We start from the raw sequence: 15897 nt of genomic DNA on the forward strand, positions 1-15897 counted from the left end.
GGTTTTAGTGGGGTGCCACAGGGTTCTGTCCTAGGTTGCTATTTAACATCTTTAATAATGACTTGGATGAAGGAACAGAGGGCCTGCTTGTGAAATTTGTCGAGAACACCAAATTAGAAGAGTAGCTGAAACTCCAGAGAAGACCTGAATACATTAGGAAGCTAGGTCAAAACTAACAAAACGACTTTCAACTCAGAGAAATGCAAGGTACTTTACCTAGGGGTTGGACTTTCCTTCTTTGGGGAAGATTAAACAGAGGTTGGATGGACATCTTTCAGGAGTGCTTTGGTTGTCCACTCCTCGTGGCAGAGGGTTGGAATAGATGGCCCTCAGGGACCTTTCCAACTCCAAGGTTCTATGCTCCTATGATTCAAGTTGCAGAAGGATAATCCAGTCAACATCTCTTTGCTTTCATCCATGGCGGAGGCAGGCTTTACCTGGGACTAATCTAGAAGGTGGTCCATCAGTCCTAATTTAGGTTGACGGCTCCATTCCTCAACAGCCGAGCTCACAGATTTCCTCTTGTCGGTTTTCTGGCCTGTGGGCCACATTAAAGCCACAGCGGTGCGCGGCGGGGGCTTGATTAGAAAAGTTTAAAATTACAGATGAGTTAATAAAAAGTCTTTAGCGTCTTCGCCCGCCTTCTCTGCCTCGGCTTTCCCCGTTGCACCAAATGGTGATAAATGTCCTCCATATGCTCCCCGTAAAGGCGCCGAGTGCCACATGGCCCAAAGCCTCCAGCAAATAAATTAAAGCAATTACTGCCACGGCTCGTCTGGATTTTAACAAGCAATGAGGAGCAGGCAGGGAAAGAAACAGAGAAAGAATGAGAGAGATAAAGAGAGCACCTGATGGACTCCTGTTTGCTGGAAATGTCAGTGGAAGATATGAGAGGCCTTCCGCTCTTCTCTGCATCTCCCTTGCCTTGATTTCCTTCTCTGCATTGCTAGCCCACCTCAGTCTCAAAGGGGGCAGAAATGAAAGCCAGTAGAAAATAATGTGGGGGAAACTCACAGATAGGGATTCAATCCAACATCCCCTGAAAGTAGCATAAATACCTGTATGTGGACGTATGCCACAATAACACTAAGCAACCCCCATGCAGAAGAGCAGCATTGTGCAACCCATGTTAATAATTGGATGCCATTGTGCAATACACAATACAGCAGGCACACCAGTGCGACAAAGTATGGGATATTCAACCAAGATGCAAAGTATAGGATGTGCAAACAATGCAGAGAGGGGACACACAATGACAATGCAAAGTATAGGATGCGCAGCCACAATGTGCAATCACAATGCAAAACATACGATGCACAACCAAAAGGCGAAGGGAGTAAGGTACTACACAGGCAGGAAAAAAAATGGAACATGCAACTATAAGATCCATGTGATCCATGTGGCTTGACAACAGTACATGAGAAAGGGATCTAGGAGTCCTAGTAGACCACAAATTGAACATGAGTCAATATAGTGTGATGCAGCAGCTAAAAAAATGTGATTTTAGGCTGCATCAATAGAAGTGTAGCATTTAGATCGAGAGAACTCATAGTGCCATGCTATTCTGCTTTGGTCAAGACCTCACCTGGATTCCTATGTCCAGTTCTGGTAACTGCAATTCAAGAAGGATATGGACAAGCTGGAGCATGTCCAGAGGAGAGCCACCAAAATGGTGAAGGGTCTGGAAACCATAAAGCCCTATGGGGAGAGACTTAGGAAGCTGGGTATGCTTATCGTGGAGAAGAGAAGGTTAAGAGGGGGCATGATAGCCCTGTTTAAATATTTGTAGGGATGTCATATTCAGGATGGAGCAAGCTTGTTTTCTGCTGCTCCATAGAACAGGACCTGGAGCAATGGATGCAAACTACAGGAGAAGAGATTCCACCTCAACATTAGGAAGAACTTCCTGAGGGTAACAGATGCATGATCCTGCTTTGCTTCTATGATCAGACAGTTGCCATCAGAGAGTACAATTCCCTTGAAGTCTTCTCTAGGAAGTGTGGAGGACACTGAAGGTGACGATTGAGCTGCCATGAAGGACTTGTCGTTGTTTTTTTGAACTGGTGCCAAGTGTGTAAGGCAGAAGCAGATGTTCTTGGGTGAGCAGACCAGCCCCACAATTCAGACTTGCAGGCTTGGCTGCGCAGTCTCTGGTGGGGAATAAACAGCAAGGCAAACCTCCTCACTCTGTCTCAGCAACGGGCCAAGAATAGGGCAACATTTGGCCCTCCAGATGTAGAGGGGGGCTGCTTTGGAAAAGAAAAGTGGGTGTCCCATCCCAGTTGTTCTCTTCTTTAACTGTCATGAAAGGCACAAAAATGACACATTTCTCACATGACGACAGTCACAGGCTCCCAAATCATGAATGGTGGTTCATGATTTCATGCCTATGAGGGCAATGGATCTGCTCTGTACTTCAGCCCAAACTTTAAAGGTGCTATCTGAGCCTGTTTGTGGATAAGGGCTGAACCCTGCCCTCCCCAATATGCTTTAGGCATTTGGTCTAAAACCCAGAGTGGATTCATTTATCAAGTGGCATGGGCACAACCCTTGCTCTCTGCCCACTTTTGGAAAGAGAGAGACCCATTGCTAGGGCAGACGAGAGTTGGCGTTGTACCCTGAATTTCTCCTCCAGCAGCCCTTGTGCTGAATATTCATCAAAGATTCTCTGAATATTCAAATGTGTTCTAAATATTCACCCAAGATTTAATATCTATAATTGGCATCCAGTGATTTTTTTTCAGTTCAGCCTGGAACTGGGGAGGGCAATGGAAGTGTGTGAAATGAGATTGGATGGATGGCATCTAGCAATGGCATTTAGGATCGGAATATGAAAGGTGGCCAGCAAAACCTCTGCTGTTCCAGTTTGTCCAATGTACAGAGTGGAAAGCAAGGGAGGTTTGCTATTGTTTAGAACTCATGGCTATTGGGTGCAAAAGTATCTCAAGTATTTAGCTTTTTATTTCTGAGTGCCTAAGCCACTCAAAACCAAGGCTGCATCTGCACTGCACAAATAGCACCACTTGACACCATTTTAACTACCATGGCTCAATGCTATGGAATTCTGGGAATTGTAGTATGTTTGTGGCACCAGCTCTGGTGTATGGAGTTTATCACATGGGATGGATCCTGTGCAGAAACCAGATTTAAACTGAACTCCCCCCCCCCCACACAAAAGTGGGTTGTTTTTCAGACAACGTTAGCGTTAATGAGAATTAACACGACATTAAACCAGACAAAAACTAGACAAAACCCGCTCCTTTTTACTTTCAGAAAATCCTGAAAGTAAAAAAGGGGTGGTTTTTGTCTACTTTTCATTCTGGATAATGCCACATTAACTCTGTTTTGTGTGAAAAACTACCCACTTTTGCGCTTTTTCCCCTGGTTTTTAAATCTCGTTTCTGCATGGGATTTTTGCAGTTTGCTCCCATGTGATAAAGTCCTATGTTTGGTTCTCCATAGGGTCACCACTGGAAATGACTTGAAGGCACACAGCAACAACAACAACAACAACAACAACAACAAAATGAATGGCCATAGAAATGCAAAACTCATGGGTATGGGAATGAGGTGACAAGTTCAGTTTTAACTATGGGGGAACAAAAGCAAGTAGAAAGGCGTTCCCTAAGGCCAAGGTGGATGCAGGACCCTGTGAACGGTGGAGGGAGTTTGTGAAAGTGGTGTGAGCAGGTTGGGAATCAGAAAGCAGATGTAATAAATTGGCCAAGAGCATCCTTGTGAGGCTGGGGTGTTAAACAGTGTTGTGATATATGTAGTGTGCTGGCTCTCCTTCTCTCTCTCTCTCTCCCACTCACACAAACACACCCAGACACACAAGAAACAAACCTGGAATCTGAGATGCAGCAGCTGGTTGGCAAGAGTGTTAGGTTCCATGAGGTTGCATGAAGCTTACCTCTAAGATTGCTGCCACACTGAAGAATTAATGCAGTTTGACACCTCTTTGACCACCCTGGCTCAATGCTATGGAATCCTGGGATTTGTAGTTTGTCATGGCACCAGAGCCTAAATATCTCAGAAAGCATACAAATCCCAGAATTCCATATCATTTCTAGCTATGGAGGCAAAAGAATCTTTTGAAAGACTCTTGAATTAAGATCCTGCAGGTGGCTCTGCTTCCCATGAAACTGAAGGATGGAAAGAGAGAGAAAGAGGAAGGAAGGAAGGAAGGAAGGAAGGAAGGAAGGAAGGAAGGAAGGAAGGGCAGAGAGTAAAGAAAAAGCTGGGAGGAAAAGAGGGAGGATGTTCAGAGTGGGAAGATCTGAGGCTGCATTCCCACTATGATTTAAAGTGAATTGCTGATAGCGTTATATGTCCATCGTTCCCATTTGAAACTGGTTCCGATCCTACTGTGATCGGTTTCAATTGCGATGAAGAGAAGCAGATGCAAAAAACCCCGCTCTTTCCTGACACTTTGGTAGTTCTTTTGGGGAAAAAAATAGATTCCGAAGTGTGTTCAACAAATGGGAACGATGGATCTGAATCGCATCATTCTGGAGGGGAGGGATAATGGCAGAAGGGTGTTTACCATCCCTCCTCTGTTTTTGGTAGATCCACCATTTCCTCCCCCCCCAGCGCTGCCTTTCTGCTTCTGGTGTGACTTATGGGCGCATTATTTTTTTAAAACAAAATGATAGAAGATTCGATTAATTGATTTTGCAACTACTTGCAATTACTCAGGCGGCAAGCCGGGTGACTGGGCCGATGGCAGCGCAGTGAGGCAAGTAGTTGCAAAACCAATGAATTGAATCGTCTGTCAACTTTTTTTAAAAATATAGTTCCCGAGCCGGGCTGTCGCTTTTGTCACTGATGACGCACAGATGATTGACATGCATTTTGAACTGGCACAAACTAGTGGGGAATGACAATCCTGCCAAAATAGGAAGGATTACAAGGACATAATGAAAAGACCCGCTTTCATAGTAAGAATGACGGACCTTTTGGAACTGATTCACCAAAGCAGAGCGAAGATGAATCATAAACTGGTTTAAATGTAAGTGGGAATGGGGCCTGAGTTACTGGCATTGGCTTCTTTTTGGGACCTGATTATATTGTACAAGTTGAGTCTCCTTTATTCAAAATTCCAAAAGTCAAAATATTCCAAAATTGTCCACATAGTTATTGATACTTTTGCATTGTGGTGGTTCAGTATACACAAACTTTGATGCACAAAATTATTAACAATATTGTGTAAAAAAATCACCTTTAGGCTCTGTTTATGAAGTGCGTTAATGTTGCTGCTGCTGCTGCTGCTGTGTGCCTTCAAGTCATTTCCAACTTATAGCGATCGTAAGGTGAAGCTATCATGGGGCCTTGTTGGCAAGGTTCTCCAAAGGAGGCCTGCTATTGCTATCCTCTGAGGCTGAGAGAGTGTGCCTTGCCCAAGGTCACCCAGTGGCTTTCCATGGCTGAGCCGGAACCCTGGTCTCCAGAGACACAGTCCAACATCCAAACTACTATGCTATGCAGGCTCTCCTTTATAAAGTGTAGACAAAACATAAATGGATTTCATGCTTAGACTTGGGTCCCATCTCCAAGATTGCATTATGTATATGCAAATATTCCAAAATCCCCAAAAACCTTCAAAATCCAAAACACTTCTGGTCCGAAGCATTTTGGACAAGGGAGACTGAACCTGTATTATTTTTTCTTTATTAATATGTTTCCATACCAGTATTTCACAGTGCTTCAGGGCAGGGGGAAGCCATAGTTTTTAGCATGTCAGATTAAGACATTTTGATTTTATAATACTGCATCACATACTTATTATTATAGTTGTGCTGCTTGTACAGTCAGCCCTCCATATCCACGGATTCAACCATCCACAGCTTGAAAACATTTTTTTAAAATGTCCAAATTCCAAAAAGCAATCCTTGATTTTACTATTTTATATAAGGGTTTTTATCATTTATATAACGGTTTTGGTCTGAACATTAAACAAGTTATCAGACTCAGAGGAAGGCAATGGCGGCAAAACCTCTCTGAATAAATCTTGCCAAGAAAACCTGGTGAGAGGGTTGCCATAAGTCTAGGTCAATTTTGAAGCCACATCAGGAGGACCTCCCTAGTTGAGTCTATCCATCTGCTGTGGGGTCTTCCTCTCTTTCTACTGTTTTCTACCTTTCCTAGCATCATTACCTTTTCCAATGAGTCATGCCTTCTCATGATGTGGCCAAAGTACGACAGCCTCAGGTTAGTCATCTTGGCTTCCAGGGAGAGTTCAGCCTTGATTTGATCTGGGATCCATTTACTGGTCTTTTTAGCAGTCCATAGTATCCACAAAATTTTCCTCCAGCACCGCATTTCCAATGAATTAATTCTCTTCTGATCAGCTTTCTTGGCTTGTTCTACAAGAAGGTCCTAGAACAAACCAAGAAAGCTGACTGTCCACAGAATCCTCAGGACTCTTCTCCAGCACCAAACGAATTAATTTTCTTCCCATCTGCTTTCTTCACTGTCCAGCTGTCACTTCCGTACAAGGTGATGGGGAATACCATGGCTTGGGCGATTCTAACTTTAGTCTTCTGAGTCTATCTTTACCCTTTAGGATTTTGTCTAGTTTTGCCAAGGCAGGGCAAACTCCATCAGGCCTGAAGTAAGAAGCCGAGCCCTCCCTCCAGTATATCTGCCTTGGTCCAGGCCTCAGATGGAGAGAAGGACTGCTGGACCTGATCCCCTTCCCCACCACCACTCTCTTCTCCTTTTGTGTTGTGTCTTTTCAGATTGTAAGCCTGAGGGCAGGGAACCGTCTAATTAAAAAGATTGTATGTACAGCCCTATGTAAATTTACAGCGCTATATAAATAAAGGTTAATAATAATAATAATAATAATAATAATAATAATAATAATAATAATTTATGTTTAACATTAGGCCTGCCTTTGCACTTTCTTCTTTGACTTTCTTTAATGATTGTTCCAAGTCTGTGATGCTTTCTGCTAGTTGTCGTAGTTGAGTGTCGTAGTGTATTATCATCTGCATAGCTTAGATTGTTGGTGTTCCTTCCTCCTATCTTCACTCTTCCTCCTTCTGACCCTAAACCTGCCCTTTGTATGGTATTTTCTGCATACAAGTTGAACTGATAGGGTGAAAGGATGCATCCTTGCTTGACCCCTTTGCCAATTGGGAACCATTTTGTTTCTCCATATTCTGTTCTAACAGTAGCCTCTTGTCCTGAGTACAGATTCCTCATCAGGACTATCAGATGTAGTGGCACTCCCATTTCTTTCAGAGCATTCATAACTTTTCATGAACTATGCAGTCTATATATTCCTGAGAACAAATACAAATGTGTGCATGTTTGCATGCGCACCAGGGGATCGTGCTGAAATCCAGCCCTGCAAAGTCGTTGCTGGGAGATTCCAAGGGTTGGTTACGGCTGCTGGGAGCACATCTCTAATTACCGCCGAGGTGAAGGCGTGAGTGCCATGCGCATGAACCCGGCGCTGTGATAACACCCTACACCGTTGTACACACAGACAGCCTAATTAACCTTTCTTGATTAAGGCAATTATTTCCAGCACATTATCCTCTAATCTAAACATCACAGACTTTTCCTTTGAGTGGGGCTCAAGGGCTTGGTGCATGCGCACTGTGGTTCCAGGGGGTGGTGGTGGAAGAGCAGGAGGAAAGGAAATTGGCTTTTGGGGGCTGCCTCTGTCAGGTTAATGTGGTGCTCAGAGATGCTGCTAGATCTTGCAACAGAATTTAACTCTAGCTGACCCCTGGTATAGCATTGGATGCCCAGGGATTAAAACAGCATGGAAAAAGTGAAGCCATGGGCCTCACATGGCTCCCAAGACTATATGGAGGGCCCTTGAATTCCCTGCTAATGCTAATCGATTTTCACACAGGAGGAGACATGGGGCCAAGAGACATCAGAATGTGGTCAAGAGGGCAACTGTTATTAATAAAGAAGAACACACAAAGTAGGAGAGGCTGCAGCAGGTTGCTTTTGTCTGAACCTCCTGGGAAGGGAAAGGTTCCAGAATCTTCCCTCCTCTCCTTGTTCTTGAGTTAATTGCAAGCAAACAACTTTTCAATGTGAAGTCACAAAAAACTAAACAACTTTTCAACTTTGAATTCAGGGTTCAGCAATGGAAGTAAGCCAAGGTCAAGTTTAATCAGGCAATTGTAATGTTTGCTGGTCAGTTCTGAAAATGAAAGTCACTGGACTGGATGTATAATTTCATAATAACGTGTTTTTGTTTTTAGTTTTAATTTCTGAATCCTGATTTTCTGAACTTAGGATCTTGCCGGACTTGACAAAGAGGAAAAGGGGGAAAGTGGGCGGAGGAGAGAGAAAAAGGAAGATTTTAAAGGCATTTGAAAAAGTGGGATGATAAAGGATTGGTCAGGCCTCTCTCTGTCAAGTTGCTTATAGCTGCACCTTGCAACTGCACAAGATGCAAGAGTGGTACAAAATTGTTGTGTGTGTGGGGCACCACACATTATTAAAATGTAAGGGGAAGGGTACAGTGCCTGTTTGAGCTAATTTGCCCCTCACTTTCCTAAAAATAGATGTAGGCCTTTCAAGTTGCATTTGAACTTGGAATGTAGAATGGTGGCCTGGACATGCCTACCACCATTCAGTTTAACATTTCAGTGTCTATTGCACACAGCTCACTTGAAAACAGAGACTGAGATCCTACGTTAGGGTTGCAAAATGTAAATTTCCATCTATAAGCTTATGCACTGTGCTACACAGCCCTTATGCTGAATGTCAATTATGGCATATCTGATTGTGCAAGCAAATGCACAGCTGAATGCGCATGTACATCTGTGTGTCATTCACATCAGCATCTGCAATAACATCATATGCACAAGTTGACTTCCACAACCTTGAACTGAATGCACTGGACAAAAATGTCCAGCCACTTCCAGAGGGGAAATGTAAGTGCAAGACACAACTTGGATTTTCAGACACACTTTTCATTTTCTTTCGTGCCTCCTCCATTTTGAAAACAGGATGCTGTGGCCTAAATCCTGTTGATGTGCTAAGCTAGCAATGGCACTTTTTCTTCGATTGTGCAACTGGAAGGGAAAGGTGGATAGGTTGCCAGGTGAAAAATAGGTCAAGGATCCTATACTTTGAAGGCTGGGTGGACAAAATGTAGTTTGTCGTCCACATGGAGCCACAAAGTGTGCCCTCTGAACAATGGCAAAACTCCCTTGAACAAATCTTGCCAAGAAAACCCCAGGACAGGTTCTCCTTAGGGTCACCAGAAGCCGGAAACAACTTGAAGGCACACAACAACAACATTGAAATTGGCGGTGACACTGCTTTTGGTTGTGTTGGGTGCACTGTGGCAGGTTGCTGCCATTTTCCCCACTGTTGCCTTCCTATGCTTTAATGGTTGTGCACCTCTTAAAGGTTCAGAAGCCCTGTCCTGTTTTCACTTGACAACTCACCAGGGTCATATGAACCAGTTTGAAGCGAACTGCAATCCAGTTTAAAAGGTAGTGAGAATGAGGCCAAGATGGAACGATGGCAGTCTATTGCTCTCCTTCATGCCTATCACACTCCGAGCATGAGAGCGAGGCAGGGTTTCTCCCACTGTTATGGGGAGCCTGACAAAGACTGATGAATATTCATGGTCTCAAAGACAGATGTTCCCAGCATCTGTGGCATGTCAGGATGCTGTCAACACGTTGTTAGTATGAATGACGTGTGCCTCCATCGCCCCCTTTCCTGCTTTGGTGGTGCGAATTGGGTCTTTGTGTTTATCATACAACATTTGGCAATGGCCACGGCTATCTCCTCCTCCCGCTTTCCCTATGGGCTCCTCACTCTACTCTTTCCCTTTCAGTTGCAGACCCACAATGGATGCGAAAATACTTGCACCCTGTGCATCAGGGAGAGGATCCCAAGCAAAATCTGCTGTGGTTTGTGAGCATCGTATTTAGGAGACAGAACCTGGAACAGCGGCTTTGGTCTGGGAGAATCAGTGCAGGATGAGAAGAAAGAAATTGGGGATACACACACACACACACACACAGTGTTTGTTTGTTTTTAATGTTGTTTAACTTCAGCTTTCAGGCAATTGGCAATAAACAGCCAGTACCAGGAGAAACACCTGCTGTTGGTGCTGGCGATGTCTCAATATCTTTCTCGGCGGATATATTTTTGGAAACCTTCCCTCTCGCATAAGCTCCCTTCGCTGGCACACACCATGGCAGAGATGGCAGAGGAAACATTGCCTTCGCTGCATAGGGAGGATCAGGGGTTAGCATGTGATGACTCTTTGTGCCACAGAAATCGCAAGGGAGGAAAGGGTCAATGACTTTGGACCTACTGTGGCCAGCTCCTGCTAAAAAAAAATCACTTTGTTTGCTGATCAAAATCCACTGCAAAACCCAGTCTTCCTTTGTGAAGTCGAAGGCTTTAATGGCTGGCATCCATAGTTTTTTATGTGTTTTTCAGGCTATGTGGCCATGTTCAGAGATGAAGATGACAGCCACAGATGCTGGTAAAACATCAGGAACATGGCCACATAGCCTGAAAAACCCACAAAGAAACTACCAATCTTCCTTTGTTCATCCTGGGCTAAGAATTTTTAATTGTGCTCATTTGGGGCGAGTAAAGCGTTTCACGCAGCAAAAATGTTATGGGTATGTCTAAGGTCCTACTTCAAGGTGACAGAGTGGAATTTATGCTGCTGTTCAACACAACATTGTCTTGATAGTGAATTGTAACATGGGACATTGAATGTGTGTCCAAATATACATATGCACTTGGATGCACAGCCACGGGCTTCCATGCACAATGTGCAACCATACACAAGGGCACTGCATGCATAGCTCTGCTTCCATCGCCATGAAGAAGTGACTCTAGGCATTCCGCGTTAGATAAAAATATCCAACCAAGTCTGTAAGGGAATGTTACATGTTAAGGCATCAATATGACTCCAGTTCATATTGACTGGGATCCTGCTGGTGTCATACACCAACCTCAGTAACCATAAGCTGGCAGGTTGCACTTTTGGGGTTGTTGCACAAAAGGCATGTCCTGCTAGTAATGGCATAATAATCACATTACACTCATCCCTCCATATTTGCAGCTTTGATATTTGCGGATTTGATTATTCATGGATTTGATTAATATGTTCTCTCTAGGAATGTCTAGGACTTCCAGCACAATTCTATGGTCAACTTTAACTAAAAGTTGCACTGAAAGACTTGGAGATTCCTAGAGAGAATACTTACTAGGCCTTTGTAGCTCCTCCAGCACAGTTCTATGGTCAGTGTCTGTCAGACGTTGAACACAGAGTTGTCCTGGAGGACCTAGAGATTCCTAGAGAGGTGTCCTCTCAGGTAAAAACATGGTGCTTTTGTTATTTGCAGTTTTTCCGTATTCATCGGGGTCTTGTGCCCCTAACCCTAGTGAATATGGAGGGACAAGTGTATCATCATCATCATCATCATCATCAATCTCACCCTTTCCCCAAAACTGGGACTCAGAGCAGCTTACAGTATTAAAAAACAGTACAATTAAAAACATACAAAACTGATACATTAAAACGGAATTAAATTATTACGATATGAAAACAAATTGCGTGTCGAAATAATAAAATGCAGTTTAAAAAGATAAAAGTGTTGAAAACACTTTAAATACCTTGTAAAAAAAAGGAGCTCCTTTGTCAGAGGCTTTGTGAACTGAGGTATGCTGCATAAGAAAGTCAAAGGTCTACTTAATGAAACATTCTGTTCACAGAGTGATGAACAAGGTTTCCCAAAGCAATGCTGGAAAGCAGGACATAAGCCCAACTGCACCTTCAATTTTACATCCCCTGGCAATTGATACAGAGACATTTACCGCCTCTGACAGTGGAGTTGAAACGCAGCAGGCATTGGTGTCTCTACTTTCCATCAGTTTATCCAATTCCCCCTTTAAATCTTTCCAATTTAGTCGCCATTGGCAGCTTATCTTGTGGCAGGGAGTTGCACAGTTTAACACTGTGTGAAGAACTGCTTTCTGAATGTCCCATCATTCCATTTTCGTGCAAGACATCATGGAGAAGAGGAGGAAGAAAGCATCTCGATATATGTTTCCCCCATGCCATGCATAATTTTATATACACCGTGCATAATTCCCCCAGAGAGGCTTGGAGAATTTCTCATCCCATTTAGGCCGTGGAGGACAGAACTGGAAGCGAAACCTCTCCTGCAGATTTTACGCATCATCGGTGCCAGAGCAGCTGTGTCACAACTCCGCTGCATGCTCCACCCACAACCTGTGTTTATGGCATGCACACACACACAAAATGGGCAAGCCACAGGGACACAATGCAGTGAACAATGACTATGGAATGGGCAGCTACATGGGGAACAGGGATTAAAATCCCTCTGTACCCAAAAGTCATGCTGAGAGATTTTCTTTGGTTACAAAATGGGGAGGAATTGCAGAAACAATGTGTGTGTATGTCTCAAAAATTAGAGTCCAAGGGGCACAGATGTGTAGCCCACAGGCTACTTTACGCCTAGCCCTGCTGTGGAACATCTTGTAGATTCTATAGTATGAGTTCGAGCACCAGTTATTTTTACGAACAGTTCTCCTCCTCTCAGTAGGTTTTGTGTGCCTATCCATCCCTCTGTGTATGTTGTCCCCCTCCTGCTCCCCGTTTATTTTTGCCTTGGAGCAGCAACATCTTGTGTGTAGAGTGAGACTTTTGGAGTCCAGATGGTGCATGAGGCTGGCGCCTGCTAACACCTTTCGTGTTGAAGCTGCGGAATTGATTTCCCAAAGTGTTGGCTCTGCGCATTAATTGGGCCTCCTGTTCGCTGCGCACTCCTGATCTGCATTGCTTGCCTGAGCAACCCACCAGAGAAGCAAGTCTGGAACTGAGAAGGGACTAAACAATGCTTGACTTCAGAGGGAGAAACGTTGGCACTTCCAAGGAAGAGCTTCTAGTCTACAGGCAAATCAACACCGTAAAAATAATGCAGTTGGACACCAGTTTAACTGCTGTAGCTCCAGCCTATGGAATCCTGGGATCTGTTGTTCTACAAGGTCTTTAGCTTTCTCTTTCAAAGAGTGCCACAGCCACAGAGCACAACCACAGTGGACAAAATGGGATACCCAACTGCAATGCAGAATGCACAACCACAATGCAAGGTATGGGATGAACTAAGGGATCTAGGAGTCCAAGTAGACCACAAGTTGAACATGAGTCAACAGTGTGATGCAGCAGCTAAAAAGGCCAATGCAATTTTAGGTTGCATCAATAGAAGTATAGTTTCTAGATCAAGAGAAGTAATAGTGCCACTGTATTCTGCTTTGGTCAGGCCCCACCTAGAATATTGTGTCCAGTTCTGGGCGCCACAATTCAAAAAGGACATTGAGAAACTGGAGCATATCTAAAGGAGGGCGATTAAAATGGTGAAGGGTCTGGAAACCATGCCCTATGAGGAACAACTTAGGGAGCTGGGGATGTTTAGCCTGGAGAAGAGAAGGTTAAGAGGTGATATGATAGCCCTGTTTAAATACTTGAAGGGATGTCATACTGAGGAGGGAACAAGCTTGTTTTCTGCTGCTCCAGAGAATAGCAACCAGAGCAATGGATGTAAGCTACAGCAAAAGAGATTCCACCTCAACATTAGGAGGAACTTCCTGACAATAAGGGCTGTTCGATAGTGGAACACACTCCTTCCTTGGAGGTCTTTAAGCAGAGGCAGGATGGCCATCTGTCGGGGATGTATTGATTAAGAGTGCCTGCATGGCAGAATGGGGTTGGACTGGCTGACCCTTGCGGTCTTTTCCATCTCTATGATTCTATGATTCTATGATCCTATGACTCATTAGAAAAGATGCATAGTAAGGTAGAAGGCAATAGGAAAAGAAGATGACAGTGTTACAGGTGGATAGACTCCATGCAAGACCTGAGTGGAGCTATTGACGCCAAAGTATCTTGGAGGTCTCTCTTAGGTTCGCCATGAACTGGAGTTGACTTGACAGCAATTCACAACAACAAGTAACACATGACAAGCTACATCTGCTGAAACTCCCTCTTCTGCGCCTTCATTAAAGGGACAAGAGCCCTGTCCCTTATTTCACTTGGCAGCCCTACTTGCAGAAGGAAAGAAATATTTCACTTCAGTATTCTCCTCATATTTGTATGTCCTGAAGAGCTGCAGAGGAATTATTCTGTTGAGAAAAATATATGGGCCAGTATTCCACACAAGCTATTTAGTTAAGTGATACTAAGGCTGCATCTGCACTGCAGAAATAATGCAGTTTGATAACGCTTTAACTGCCGTGGCTCCATGCTAGGGAATCCTGGGATTTGTAGTTTTGTTGGACATTTAGCCTTCTCTGTCAGAGTGCTCTAGTGCCACCACAAACCACAATTCCCAGAAGCATAGAGTCATGACAGTCAATCTGGATTATTTCTGAAGTGCAGGTGCAGGCTATGTATACTATGTAGATAGATTTTATTATTATTAAATTGATAATTTAATTGTATTTTATTATTACTGAGGGGAGGGTTAGGGAGGGGTAGGGTTATTATATGATATTGTATTCATATTGTATTTCATTGATTTATTTTAATGTAAGATGCTTCAATCATTCGGAGGAGAGGGATATAAATAAACATTATTATTATTATTATTATTATTATTATTATTATTATTATTATTATTACTTCAGTAATTAAAGGTGCTTCTACACTGTAAAAATTATGCAATCTGATAATGCTTTAATTGCTAAGGCTCTATTTTACAGAATCCTGGGATCTATAGCACTCTTTAGCACAGAAGACTAAAAACCTTGTAAAACTGCACATCCCAGGATACTATAGGTTGGAGCTACCGCACTTAAAGTGATGTCAAACTGTATTATTTCAACAGTGTAGATGTGTCCTAAGTAACCCCTCCTGGTGCAACCCTCTCCAACCTGATGGAAATATCATTCATTCAGGTTCCCATCAGTGGCATCTGATGCCTAGTAATGTAGATTTGGGAGGGAGTCATGATGGTGACAATAGCGTCACAATTGTGTCTATTAGAACAAATATTAGTATAAAGCTGCAACTTGTTCTCCTCCTAATTTCCTGGCTTGAGGATGCTTAAAGGGAATACAGATGCTGATCTCTCACTATTGGATAAAGCTGCAACCCTGGGAGCTTATGGGTGACCAAGGCTGCATCTGCGCGGCAGAAATAATCCAGTTTGACACCACTTTAACTGCCATGGCTTGATGCTATAGAATTTTGGGAACTGTAGTTTGTTGTGGCACCAGAGCTTCCTGACAGAGAAGGCTAAATATCTCACAAAACTACAAATCCCAGAATTTCATAGCATGGAGCCATGGCAGTTAAAGTGGTCACAACCTGGATTAATTCTTCTGTGCGGAGGCAGCCCAAAACGACAATTCCTAGAAAATGCAAACAGATTCAAAACAACAGGTACAAGGAAAAGAAGCTCCAATCTTCTACAGGATATAAAGGCGGGGCAACCACTCCTGTGTAAACCTACTACACCATCCACTACTACACAGCCATGGGTGAGGGGCTCAGGGGGAAGGTGAGCGGCAGAGGAGACATTTTGTAGTTCCACCATGGTAGAACTTTAAGATATGTCTCCAAAGGTATCTTCATGTTCCTTGGAAGCAAAGAACAAAGCTTTGCTATTGTGCCAAGGGTTAGTACTAATCCGAGGGAATGGCTCAACTCAAAATAAAAGACAGAAAACAAACCCATGCGTGCATTGGCCCAGCTGTCGATGGGAAGGTGCCGCTTCCTCCAAACGTGTGAAGCACATGGTTGGCATGCATCTGCTCTCCATCCTCGCCACACTGAGCGTGTTGCCTCCCTTGAGGGAAAATCCCTGCATGCACCTCCAAGTGAGACCTCAAGCACATGGTGCATGCCAACATGTTGTT

The sequence above is a fragment of the Sceloporus occidentalis genome, unplaced genomic scaffold, assembly GCF_023333645.1.
Source record: "Sceloporus occidentalis isolate IW3139 unplaced genomic scaffold, rSceOcc1.0.p SCAF_5, whole genome shotgun sequence".
NCBI classification, from domain to species: domain Eukaryota; kingdom Metazoa; phylum Chordata; class Lepidosauria; order Squamata; family Phrynosomatidae; genus Sceloporus; species Sceloporus occidentalis.